Below are 12,736 nucleotides of genomic sequence, written 5' to 3'. Positions count from 1 at the left end.
GGAAAGGCCTGCTTATGTCTCTTGCTCAACTTTCAGGCTCTGAGCAGGGTGAATTACCAACGTGGGGATTTAAGATTTCATTTTTCAAAAGCGACGCACGTTTTAGTATGTACATACCTATATCCAAGATGTAGAAACTACTTAACTGTAGCCTGAATTTTCCAGTCATTATGTTAAGTAATTCATTCTGCTGCCACTAGAGGTATAACATTCATTCGAGCGAATACCAAAGGAAACATTTAGTTGGAAGCCTTGCCCATATTAATATTTCATTTTTCAAATAATGTTCTTGATCTGGGTTTTTTTGGAGGCCTCGGCCTGCTTTGCCTATTCCTGTTAAGCAATCTTTCCTTTGCTGAACTACAGCTGACTGCTCGTGAGGTGAAATGCTGCTTTGTGATTAAAGGGTACAGAATGGAGTGTTCATTTAAACTGCATAAAAAGCTATGTTATAGTATCAGTCATTGTACCAATTGCTTGTGACTGCCTCGAGGCTATACCAACATATGTGTCTCATTCTGCATTACTCGTTCTGGTGTAAAATGATGTGTTTTGTTTTTTTTTCTGAAACACAAACAAAACAAAATTTATTTAATTTCCTTTTTTTTATTGGTGTGATGACCAACTCTCACTCAGACAGAACCTCCCTTTTGAAACTCATGAAAACGTCCGTGGGGACAAGGATAGCAAGGAGCACAGTGGAAGGGAAGGCTCAGCTCTCTGGTGGTGGGGTTTTTTTTCAGGAGAGGAGGTAGAGGTTGGCTAAATTATGCCTAGCTGCAACCCTGCTGGAGCACAATCTCTGTCTGTTTGAAGTTTGCAACCTTTCTTTCTCAGAGCAAGGCTCTGGCAGCCTGTGCAGAAGAGCCAGGGAGTGGTGGGTTGCTGTGGGAACTGCCTGCTGGGCCATCTCAACGCTGTGGCTGTCGCAAGCTCTCCCGCTGCAATCGGCACAGCCCGCTTCAGCTTCCCACTGCATTTCCACATGCTGCTTTTCACCTCCTCCTCAGCTCTGCTCGATGAGCGCAGCCCAGCAAGACGCCAGTGTGCCAGCTCAGGAGCGAGCGTGGGGAATGCAAGGTGATGCAAGCCTGAGCTGCCAATCTCTCCAAGCAGAGCAAGCCCCAAAGCAGCCCTCCTGCCATGTTCTCCTTGCAGGATTGCACCCACCTTACTCAAGGACGGATGGAAAAAACCCAGGAAACTCCCCAATGAACGCTGGAGGTTCGCTTTCACTGGTTTTGTGAAGTTTAATTTGTTATCTAGTGTAAAATAGCAGCATTCAGAAAATAAAGGCATAGTGAATAGATTGAAATGTCTTCAATTTAGAATCTATTGCACTACAGTATGGTAGACACCATATTCATAGGCACAATGCTTCATGTCACAGTACCGAGAAATGATTTTGAAGGGAAAATATTGAAACAAGACACCAGACACTCTCAGAATTTTTGCTTTTCCCCTAAAATGTAATTTTCACAAAATGACTGATTTCTTGAAGCATTTAACTACTTTAAAAACAGGCTTTTGGTCGGAAAGGTGTTTGTAAAAAAGCGCAGATCCTCGTAAAACTTCTGGCCTTTGGGTTGTTCCCTTCTCCAGTACAACACTAACAGGACAGTTCAGCGCTGACAACTCAGACACTGCACTTACTGTCTTCTTGGTGGATCTTACATCCCAGTTTTTTTGTGCTTTTTGTAGTAACACTGATAAATTCACTGAAGTCTTACTACACTCATGAGACATTTTGCACTGGGAGAAACAGTCTGCAGTTGGGGTACTTCAGATTATGTTACAGCAAAAGTCAATACAGTGATATCACTTAAATTATAGCAATGTGAGATAAACATGAGGTGCACTGAATTTATTGAAAACAACAGCACTGCTATCTGACCTTACTTCTACACTGTATGCAGTCATTAGGAAGACCGTGCCATTTATTTGCAGCTTCCTCCTGTCACACACACAATCTCAGGCTGTAGATTTGATTGCAGAAGTATTTTGAGTGCAGGTCACTGGAGCAGTTGTGTTTAGAATAACGTTACCAACATGCCATCTCCCAAAAATCAAGAAAATGGGTGGCAACCTGTTATGCTTTGTCCACAACTTTGATAACTCTTCCCAGTAATACAGGTTAGTGTCAAGTTGACCTTTATGGTTTTCACAGCTAAGGCAACAGTTACGTACAAAAGGATGAATGAGCAACAACAAAAGAAGAAGGCTGGGATCATATAATCTGAAAGCTGGAACTGCCTGCATTTATACTTGCCTATTTCAGCAAGGCAGGCAGCACTGAAGAGTGGTTAAAGCTCATGACTGTAAGTAAGAAAATGAAGGTTCTGCTCTCATTTCTGCCTTGTATTCCCTGTATTGCCCAATGCAAGTTGTTCAAGCCCAGACTCCAAATGCCACCCAATTTAACTTAAAAAGGCAGCCAGGGTAAATGAAAAAAAAACCCAAAACTTGTAACCAATAGTAAAAATTATGCCTCCTGGTGAAGAAAAGGAGGCTTGCAGAAGTCACGGTAATTTTCAGTGGCAAAAGTGCCTTTGGCTCCTACTGATTAGACTTTGATTTCTCCCTTGGTGAGTGAGAATAAAACACACCGCGTGAAGCATGTTGGGTGTGAGTTAGTTTATATGACTATTAACAGTTGGGATTAATATTTGTCACTAAACCAAAATATTGGCAAGTATGCAAGTAATAGGAAAGCATCACTGTTTCTCAGTTTTGCTGATTGTTTATGCTCCCCTCTTTAGCTTTTGCTGAGATACGAAAGCCTTGACTTTCACTCATTATTATTAGAGTTACCCGACATGCCTGTGACTGTGGCTAGGCAGGAGGTTTTCACTTTGTTGTGCTCCTAAACCGGGCCTGGACTCTTCCAGGAGCTTCTTCCAAGCTGGCAATACTTGGATTTAACTGGACCCTGAGAAATCCACAGCAGATGTTGGACTTTTTTCCTTGCTCTGAAAGATTTTGGGGTAGACATCTGTGATGGCTTAAGCCATTGGTCAAAATTCTGGTCCTGTTGAGGAAATATCAAATTGTCCCTAGATTTTGAGGCTAGAAATTCATATTTTCTTCTCTAAGTTCTCTGAAAGTTGACATATTTGTCGCTCCCTCCGAAGATTCAAAAGAAAAATGAAGCTGTTGGAGAAGTAGCATGCTGACCTTGATGGCATTCAAGCCCAATGAGTTTTTGTTCAGCTGCTGTGTTTGAGGCTTGCATATTTCTGAGATGAACCGTTATTCCAAGATCTTCAGAGTATCTGTGGGGTTTGCTAAAGCACTCTGCTTGTATTTTCAATGACCCTGGCAGTAACAGTAATGTTTTCAGAGGGGGGACTAAATTTCTCTATATGTTTGTTGTGCTAGTTCTTGGGTCAGGATCTTTTCCACTGTTGTCTGTTAAAATTTGTTTTGTGGTCTGCGAGACACAGTGACTGATGCTGAAATCCTCCAACGTCTTTTGGAAATGCAACAGAATCAATTTTCAACCCATGTCACAGGAAATTTGCATGTTGCTATTAATAAAAATTAAGATGAAAGCAGGGGCGTGTGAGAAGACCTGATTGTGACAGAATCATTCTCTTGGTTGGAGAGCAATCACAAAATGAGGATTTTTACCAAGCTTGTTTAGATCCTCATAAGTGGATTTTGGCAGGAGGCAGGATGTGGCCACTGCCAGCTGCCTTGCTGAATTATGTCCTGTACCTCTGTAAAACTAATGATTAGGCTATGATGAGAACATAAATCTCAGTGGGAAAGAACAGTTAGAGAGACCCTGAAGTCCATTGTCTGCAGAGAGTCCCATTTCTTAGATGGCCTTGCTTTATTTTAATGACTTTAAGGAAAAGCTCCGTTGTGAGACAGAAGGCACGGTGTAGACCTGGTCTATAAAATTAGATAGCACTCTTTTGCCCATCTACTGGGAAAAGGAGCAGCTGAGTCTAATGCTGAGTCTAGTGCATAGGCAGCTCTGCATAGGATCTCAAGCAAAGCTTTGAAAAAGAGAAGATTCTCATTTTGTGCTTTGGCAGAGTTGCACTGACTGAAAGACTCTCCATGCTGTATTTGCAGCAAGTACAGCAATTTTCTGTGCCACTGCCCTACCTTATTTTATTGCCCTCTCCGTTTGCCACATCACCAACTCTCAGCTACCAGGGGTGGACATCCTGGTGTTGGAGGCCAGAAGCAAAGGGTCCACAGGAGAGCTTTCTGAGTTTCTGCAGACGAGCTGCAGCTCCACAAGACAGGAAGAAGGAGCCCAGCTTAATAACAGATATCTTTTGCTGCTTTTGTTTTGAAAATAGTAAATGAGTAAGAAAAATATTATGGTTGTATCTGGTATGCAGCAAGTCTTTAAATCTGAGTTTACTTACCTTCTAAGCTCTCCACATATCCCTTATTTGACCAGAGGTTTGGAACTGTGGCCGTGGAAGGGTTGCAGGGGCAATTGGCCAGCAGCATGGGGACTGTATTTAATTAGCAAGGAATGCACAGTTGTAGCTGCATTCCCTGCGGGAACTGCAGCCCCCATAGCTATAGGTGCTGTCCTGCTCTCTGCCCAGGCTCAGGGACTGCCCTTCTTCATGCAGGAGTGCTGCACATCACTGCTTGTGCTGCGTAGGGAAATGAATATGCTTGGATATTGCTATCAGAACAAAAGTTTTTCTGTTTATGACTCTGCCAGTGATGCAGGCAGTGTCCTTGGATTTAGGGCCCTGCTGCCATCTTATTATCAATATCTCTTTCATCATCAAAATCTTGATAGCTCACGGGTTTTTGTGCCTCTGCTCAATTAACTGTGTCAGGACAGCTGGACCCGAGTCTGACCAGCAATGCCCAGTTCATCTGGAGTATCAAGTGATTGATACCTCTGGGAATTAAGCTCAAAGCACACTTGGTTAGACTTTCTAGATCTAAAATACTCACAGTTGAAGCTCATTAACTGAAATGGCTGTGTTTCACTGAAATTCTCTTTGGATGGCTGGGTTTTTTTGTTGTTTTTCTTTGTTGCCACCAAGTGTTGTGCCTTGGTGAGATGTAATATACTGTTATGAGTTGTTTTTTCTGTAATCTGATGGCTAAATACTCTCTGTAGCACTGATTTCTAAATAAAAAAAAATTAACTTGTATTTTTATGGTCATTTCAGTTTTATCAGGTGACTGTGGCTGCCTGGGACATAATTCAGGTAAGCTCCTGTTAGCGTTTCAAGGAGTAATTTATGGTTTCAGTTTATAATTTATGTGTTTCGTGTAATTGTGGCCCTTCCTAAAGGACAACAGGAGCCTTGCAAGAACTATGCTTCTTTCTGTGCTTGTTTTCCTTCTAATCTACACTTTTGTTTTCAAGATAACTTTCAAGGCCTTTTTTACCTATTTTGCTTCTATGCATCCATTCTCCTGCAGTTTTTCCTTTTTCTCCTGTCTGTGTTCCTTAATGTGTGTGAGCACAGAGGACAGCTGGGCATCTGGAAAGGGGCAAACGGTCTGTGAGCTCTTAGTAGGAAACTCTAAAGCAGTGGCACTGAGATACTGACCCTCACAGGGTTCAGCCCAGTCTCAGTGACTCTCTTACAGGAGAACCACATCAGCAAGGGTGTCGAAGAACTCAGGACCACCCACCTCAGTGCAGGTATACTGTTTGCCTTATATATGTTTTTAGCGTGCTCCGAAGCAGGCAATACAAGTGCTATGGAAACGTTAAGTCATCAGTAGCTCCCCACAGATTTCCACTGTGCTGGACCATCCCTTTTGTGGTCTTTCCCCTTGGATTTTCAATCTTGTTTTTTTTCTTGTACATATAAAATCTCTGTGCCCAGCACTGGTCACCCACCACGTCTTTTTCCATCCTCTCCTCTCTACTGCTTTCTCTTCTCTTTTCTGCCTCACTGCTTGATGGGGAAATAAGGGAGCAGGAGGTGTGCGAGTTAGGAGGAATTGGGAGGTTGCAGATAGGAGATGGAAAAGGACATCAGGGGAGGGGAGGGCTGCTGGGGGTAAGGGACGAGCTGCCCATCCTCGGCTCAGAGATGCCATAGAGTATGTGTTGTGCAAGGCTGGAGGAGCGTTGGAGTGATGAATAAGCATGTTGTGACATGGAAAATAGCTGGCACAAACTCCCAGTTCATTTGGATTTTCCTTGCAAACATGATGGCTTTAGCTGAATAGGGAATGAGTGGTGTTTGAATATGTTTCTGTTTTCAAATTGTTTGGAAAGATAATTGGCATTATTATAGCTTTTCCTTTTTATTGAGTTATTTTTTTTTTATAAAAGGCTGGGCATGATCACAATTGGAAGTTCTTGTCTTTTATAAATGTTGTGTGTAAGATCTTCTACTGGAGTTGCCCTTTTTCTAAATGAAACCGAGTGACTTCTAGGTGGAGTTTCTGGTTACTCTTTTTGTTTGTTTGTTTTTCCTTGCTGTCTGAGGTAAATTGTTACTTTCACTCGGTTACAGAGAGCAGCTGTTTGGTTTCCTGGTCTTCCTTTTTTTGTAGCTAGTAACATTGTTGGGGACTGGGAGCTTTTTGACTATGAATGGAAGACAGCTGCATTTTCTATCCTTTGAACACCAGGTACAGGGTCTGCAGTTAAACACCAAAACATAGGATTAACTTTTTCCTTGCTTTAACCCAAGATTTGCGCTTCACTAGAAAGACTTAATGCAATATTCAACCTGGACAGATTGGAGAAATGGGCCTGTGAGAACCTCATGAGGTTCAACAAGGCCAAGTGTAAGGTCCTGCACCTGGGTTGGGGCAATCCCTGTTTTCAGTACGTGACGGGGGATGATGTGCTTGAGAGCAGCCCTGCAGAGAAGGACTTGGGGTGCTGGTCGATGAGAAGCTCGACATGAGCCGGCAATGTGCGCTCACAGCCCAGAAGGGCAACCGTGTCCTGGGCTGCATCAAAAGCAGCGTGAACAGCAGGGTGAGGGAGGGGATTGTGCCCCTCTGTTCCTCTCTTGTGAGACCTCATCTTGAATACTGTGTCCAGTTCTGGAATTCTCAATGTAAGAAGGATATGGAGCTGTTAGAATGGGTCCAGAGGAGGCTACAAAGATGATCGGAGGGCTGGAGCACCTTCCCTACGAGGACAGGCTGAGAGAGTTGGGGTTGTTCAGCCTGGAGAAGAGAAGGCTCAGAGGAGATCTTATAGTGACCTTCCAGCACCTGAAGGGGCTGCAGGAAAGCTGGAGAGGGGCTATTCATAAAGGCTTGTGGGGACAGGACCAGGGAGAATGGATATAAACTGGAGAGGGGCAGATTTAGACTGGACATTAGGAAGAATTTCTTCCCCATGAGAGTGGTGAGGCACTGGCACAGGTTGCCCAGGGAGGTTGTGGCTGCCCCATCCCTGGAGGTGTTCCAGGCCAGGTTGGATGGGCCTCGGGCAGCCTGAGCCAGTGGGATGTCCCTGCCCATGGGAGGGTGGTTAGAACTGGATGATCTTTAAGGTCCCTTCCAACCTGAACTATACTATGATTCTATAATATTCTCTCTCTGCACAATGAGAAGTGTGGTTGCTCTAGGGAGACTGGTGGGGAGGGTTGGATTGTGATCCTCTGCCAGAGGCATCTCTTGCCCTTGGAGGAAGCCTGCTGGATGATGGAGAAGAGCAGAGCAGGAGAACACGAACTGTTCACCGCTTGTGACTGGTGTGCAACGCTTGGCTTCATAGCTCAGTGTTGAACAACAGGAACTGCCACGCTGTTTCCAGGAACAGGCAGCAGCAGATGCTTAGTGGTAAAGAAAAAAGCCATGTACCGAATCATCTTGACTTGGTGTCTCCTCCCACTTTTGGGAAATCAGCTGGCTGAGGGTTTGAAACCCCCAGTTTTTACCTCAGCTACTGTGTTTATTTGCTGTTGATCACACCATCCCTTATAAATTTTTGTAATGCCTTTTAAAATCCATTTTCGGTGTCCACAACCTCCCAAGGCACTGATTGCCACAATGCAATTATGGATAGTATGAAAGAGTACTTCCTTTTGGGCGTGTTTGTTTTAACCCTGCTGCTTAATGACTTTGTTGGATACCCCCTCAGCTTTTGTACTGTAAGAGAGAGTGAACAATTATTCTGTATTCACCTTCTCCAGTCAGCATTTTACAAACTGCTATCATTTCCCTCTGCAGTCATCTTATTTTCTTCCAACCTGAAGAGCTCAGTCTATTTAATTTCTTCTGGTAGTGAAACTGTTCTATAACGCAAAAAAAAGATAAATGTGGGCTTTTTGTTACTCTCCTCCTGCTTTTACCTCTCAGACAAAAGTGTCAAGGAAACCTTATACAGGAATGCCATAGTTAAAAGATTCTGTGGTGCCTCTTTGTGCCAAAATAATTAGCTTTCAGCTCTTAGAAATTGCCAAAAGCTTTTGAAAGGATGTGAAAATTTTTTCTTGTAACTCTCTCCAGCTCGAGGACACGTTCATGTCCAAAACTAGGCAAGAGCATGCAGCAAGTAAACAGGAGAAGCATCTGGATTCGAGTTCTCCTTTGCTGCCAACAAACCTTCAAACTTAATACACAAATATCAAGTGAGTGCAAGGAAGTGACAAAATCAGGACCTGAGAGATAAGGAAGTTCAGTAATTCAGTCTGTACTGAGCAAGGTCAGCAGCGTTAAACAGGAACAAAGATAGCAACTACAGAGAGAGCAGAATATTTTTTCCTACTTAGTCCAATATAAGCACAATATATTCTATTGTGTGTAAATCTTGAGACAGAGGAGTAAAAGAGATAAATTTATGATAAGAGTGTTTTCTCTCTCGCATAAACACCCAATTTGAGAGAGGCGTAGGCAAATGCTTCAGAACCAGGTGCAAGTATCTGCAGGGAATATCTTGCTGCCCTTTCAGTCTGGCGAAGTTGCACAGCTCTTCCGCCTTGCACCCTCTTTCCTCCCCCATCGTGTTTGAGCTGACTCTTCAAACCTCTGCACACCTATTTCTTTCTTGCTGCTGTGTCTTGGCTCTTTGAGTCTCCCATCTGATCTGCGCTGCTGCTGCACTGTGCTGTCTGCTCCTGCCCTCTCCTATTTTCATGCCCCACACAGAGAGGTGATCTCGCAAGATGAGATTGTGTCCCTGCCTGAGTCCTTCCTGGAAATTTTCTCTTCCAGACACCTAAGGAGATGAGCCTTCACTCCCTTTTCCTCATTATTTATCTAAAAAGAAAAAAAAACTACTGAAGAATGAAAGGATCTTTGTTTTATTCCTCTGTGCGCTTGCTTTTTGCCGAGTTTCCTTCTAATCTCAGCAGTGCTACTTGGGCTTTGCTCTCCTGCCTTGCTTTGCTGTCTTGTTACCACCTGCTTTTTAGGTCATGCCTGAACTCAGCTTGTGAGAACTACAGGGCAGGGGCGATTTCTCTTGCCTTGCTTAGTGGGAGCTTGGCATGGTAAAACCAACAAAATAAGCCCCTGCGCAGCTGGAGAAACCAGGGTAGGAAAGCCAGGTGTCTATGGAAGATGCCGGTGAAGACCTGTAGTGGAGCCAGCGAGAGCTCACATGGCACCAAAGATGGTACTCCAAAGAGATGATTGTGTCCGCTTCTGTAACTGTGTTCAGTGACCAAGAGTCGTTAGGATGAAATATTGGATTCCTTTGGGAGAAAAAAGTATCTTGCAAGGAATGATGATAGTAAAGTGGAACATTTTTATTGCACAGTGTTGTCTGAGCTTTGTTTTTCGGGGCTGCAAGTAAATGTTGACAAAGTAAATGTACTGATGCTTTGAAAGAATCCAGTTTCAGTCAAGTGATGATAATTATCTGTTAAGGTGATGTTGGCAACATTAATTCATCCCTAAATAATACATCAGGTTTCCAGTTCAGGACCAGTAACTTAATTTTAGCTGCTTTCAGCACACAGTTAATCTCCTATGGTATCCCTTGATATTTTGGAGACCGTCCTTAAACTTTTATTTTTGAGACATAAGGTGCCATGCTCGGAGGGGACAGTGGGTGTTCCTGGTGGAATGAAATGATGCTGAAGGCTGAAAAGTGACTTGCAGAGCTGAAATCAGAGACTGATGGGTCTGTACGAGGGCTGAAGCTCCCCAAGACTCACAGCAGGGTCTGGTCTGCTTTGCATCAGGCATGAGAAGGATGTGGAGTGCGCCATCACATTAGGTAAACTTTCTCTGGGGCAGATACTTTGAACTCTGTAATGGAGAATTTCTATTCAGGCAAGCCCTGTATATAGTAAAAAATCATAACTGTGTCCAGAAATGAAACAGCCAAGTGTGGCTTTCCCTTTGTGATGAATCTTGTCAGTTCAGAGCAGGTCCTCAGCCTATACAGGTATTCTTTGTCATAAAATAAATGCTGATAGGTAATAGATGAAGCAATGCTAACTTCTCACTTGGTAGCACAAATCTGTGTAGCCTAGCCTAGGAAAATGACTTTCCTAACCAGTTGGCTCCAGTCCATTTAAAAATGTATGTTTTCAGGTGTCAGTTCTGGTAATGATACACTGCTTTTATGACTCTTCCTTGCACGAACTCAGGCAGAAGGATGTAGTTTTCCTTAGAAGAGACAATTTATTTCAGTCCGTCTTTGCATTTTACCTTGTAGAATGTAATAAAATCCAAATCCCACTACTTTGTATATTCATTTAATTCATATTGTTGCTTTCCACATGGGTAATACTCTGGATTTTTTTTATATAATGCCTTTTATCCAAAGATCCCAAGCTGATTTGGCCCAGTTCCCAGGTACAGCTTAGCAACACTTAGCATAAGACCAGCAAAAGGAAGTAACAAGGAATTTCATGCAGTTCTTGGCTGGCTGTCAATTCAAATGCACTTGCAGGTCGGAGCATCCCCAGCCCGTAAGCCCCTGCATCCCATGGCTGTGGCTGCTTGTGCAAGTCTCCTGTCTCAGCCAGAAACCCTTTCTCCTTGCCCCCACCACGACCAAGCTCTGCTGTCTCCCAGCATTTATAAGAGAGTGATGATAAATCTTTATGTGGGGAGAACTTGGTGGGCCACAGAAGGTCTTGCAGGTGGGCGACCCACCCCATTAATCTGATGTTATTTGCCGTTTGATCACAAAGATGCACTAAGCTGAAGCACACACTTTCGTTTTTGTATCTCCCTGTGTATGTGTAGGTATGTTGGCAATTTTAATTTCTTTTTCTCAGCTTCACCTTTAGAGTAGCTCAATTCTCCTGTTTGCTAAATTTACCAAGAGGGTTTCAGTTTCTTTTTCAGTAGCCAGAATGTTTTTCAAGCTTTTATTCCTAATGCTGTTTTTCCTTTGGAGACTCTTGGACTTTGAAACCAGCCCGCATATGGAAAGCCTTGGCTGTCTGGAAATTTGTTCCAGCTTGGTTTGCTGTTCAAAGTGCTGCTTCATGGGTTCATTTTGCATCTTCTTGGAGAGATTTTTGTCAGAATTTTGCTTATCTACCACTATTGCAAAACAATCCACCATCTTAGGCAACCAATCACTTCCTCACCCCATTTTCATTGGTCTTTTAAAGCTAAATGGAAATTAAACTGCTTTTACGCAGCCTACAGTGATCTGGCTTTCACCTTTGGACCATGGGCAGTATTAGCTGTGCTCTCATAAAAACCTTGGAGCAAGAGGGAGGGTACTCTGCACCATGCACAGCAAAGGGTTAACCCATGTGGTGAGGAGAGGGGGAGAAAACCAGCAGGACTCTGCCCTTTGGCTAATAAGCCTCTTTTTCTGAAGTGCTTAGAAGACAGATGAAAAATCTCAGAGTTGCCCTGAATTATTTTCCTGAGCATACAGCTTTCTCTTTTTGTGGTTAAATATGACAGTTACAGTGTAGTATTTATGCACAGTCAATAAATCAGCAGAAAATAGGCTGCAGTCAGGGCAGGTATCTGTAGTCTGTTCCTTATACTTTAGCTGAAAATGGAGTTCTTGAATCCGTTGAAGCCTGTGAAAAGAAATTCAGGTGCACACCTCCATGGGAGACTTGCACAAAGCCTGGCAGCCCATAGTAATGCCAGCTTTGCACCAAAGCCTCCAGCCTGCAAACCCAGACTCCTGAAAGGCGAGTTTTGGATCAGGCTTCCAAACTCTTGCTCCTCTTTAGTGGAACGACAGCAGAAAGGAGATGGAGTAAGGGAAAGGGGCAGAAATCTTTAAGGGGTGAGTTACTACTTTGTGGAAGTTTGTAATGGAGTTACAAAATAGGAAAAAAAAAAAAAAGGTGCTGCTGAGCAATATCCCGGAAAATTAATTTTTTTTTTTTTCCAAAAGGGGCTGTGTGACACACTGGGAGAAGCAGCCTGGCCTTTCTGGTGTCTGGCTTAAGAGCAGTGAATTGCTGACGGGTGAGAATATTTAGCCCTGATACAGCACACAATATCAAAGGAATTTGCTCAGCTTCTGCCATCTTGAATATAATTCCCTGTATTCTTGCTCTGCCACACAGTTACTGGAGCAGTGAGGGAGAAATTATTTAGCACAATTTCCTACCTTTCAGACTGAGGTGCAGCTGTACACAAATTATTTCTGTAAGTAGGGGATTTAATCTTTCCAAAAGGGACAGTATAGATCTGTGGCCAGCTGAGAGCTGAATGCTTCTGAATTCTCACTGTGGTATTGAAAATTGCATCTTGTGTGGTGCCAAGCAAGTCCCTTAGCTCCAGTGGCAGCCCCTTTGCTGTATGATAGGGATAATACCTCCCAACCCATGAGATGGATTGATCAGTATTTTTGTAGTGATTTAGCAGTGACTGTTTCTGTTCT

The sequence above is a fragment of the Cuculus canorus genome, chromosome 10 (genome assembly GCF_017976375.1).
Source record: "Cuculus canorus isolate bCucCan1 chromosome 10, bCucCan1.pri, whole genome shotgun sequence".
Lineage (NCBI taxonomy): Eukaryota > Metazoa > Chordata > Aves > Cuculiformes > Cuculidae > Cuculus > Cuculus canorus.
Note: the sequence above shows the minus strand (reverse complement) of the source record.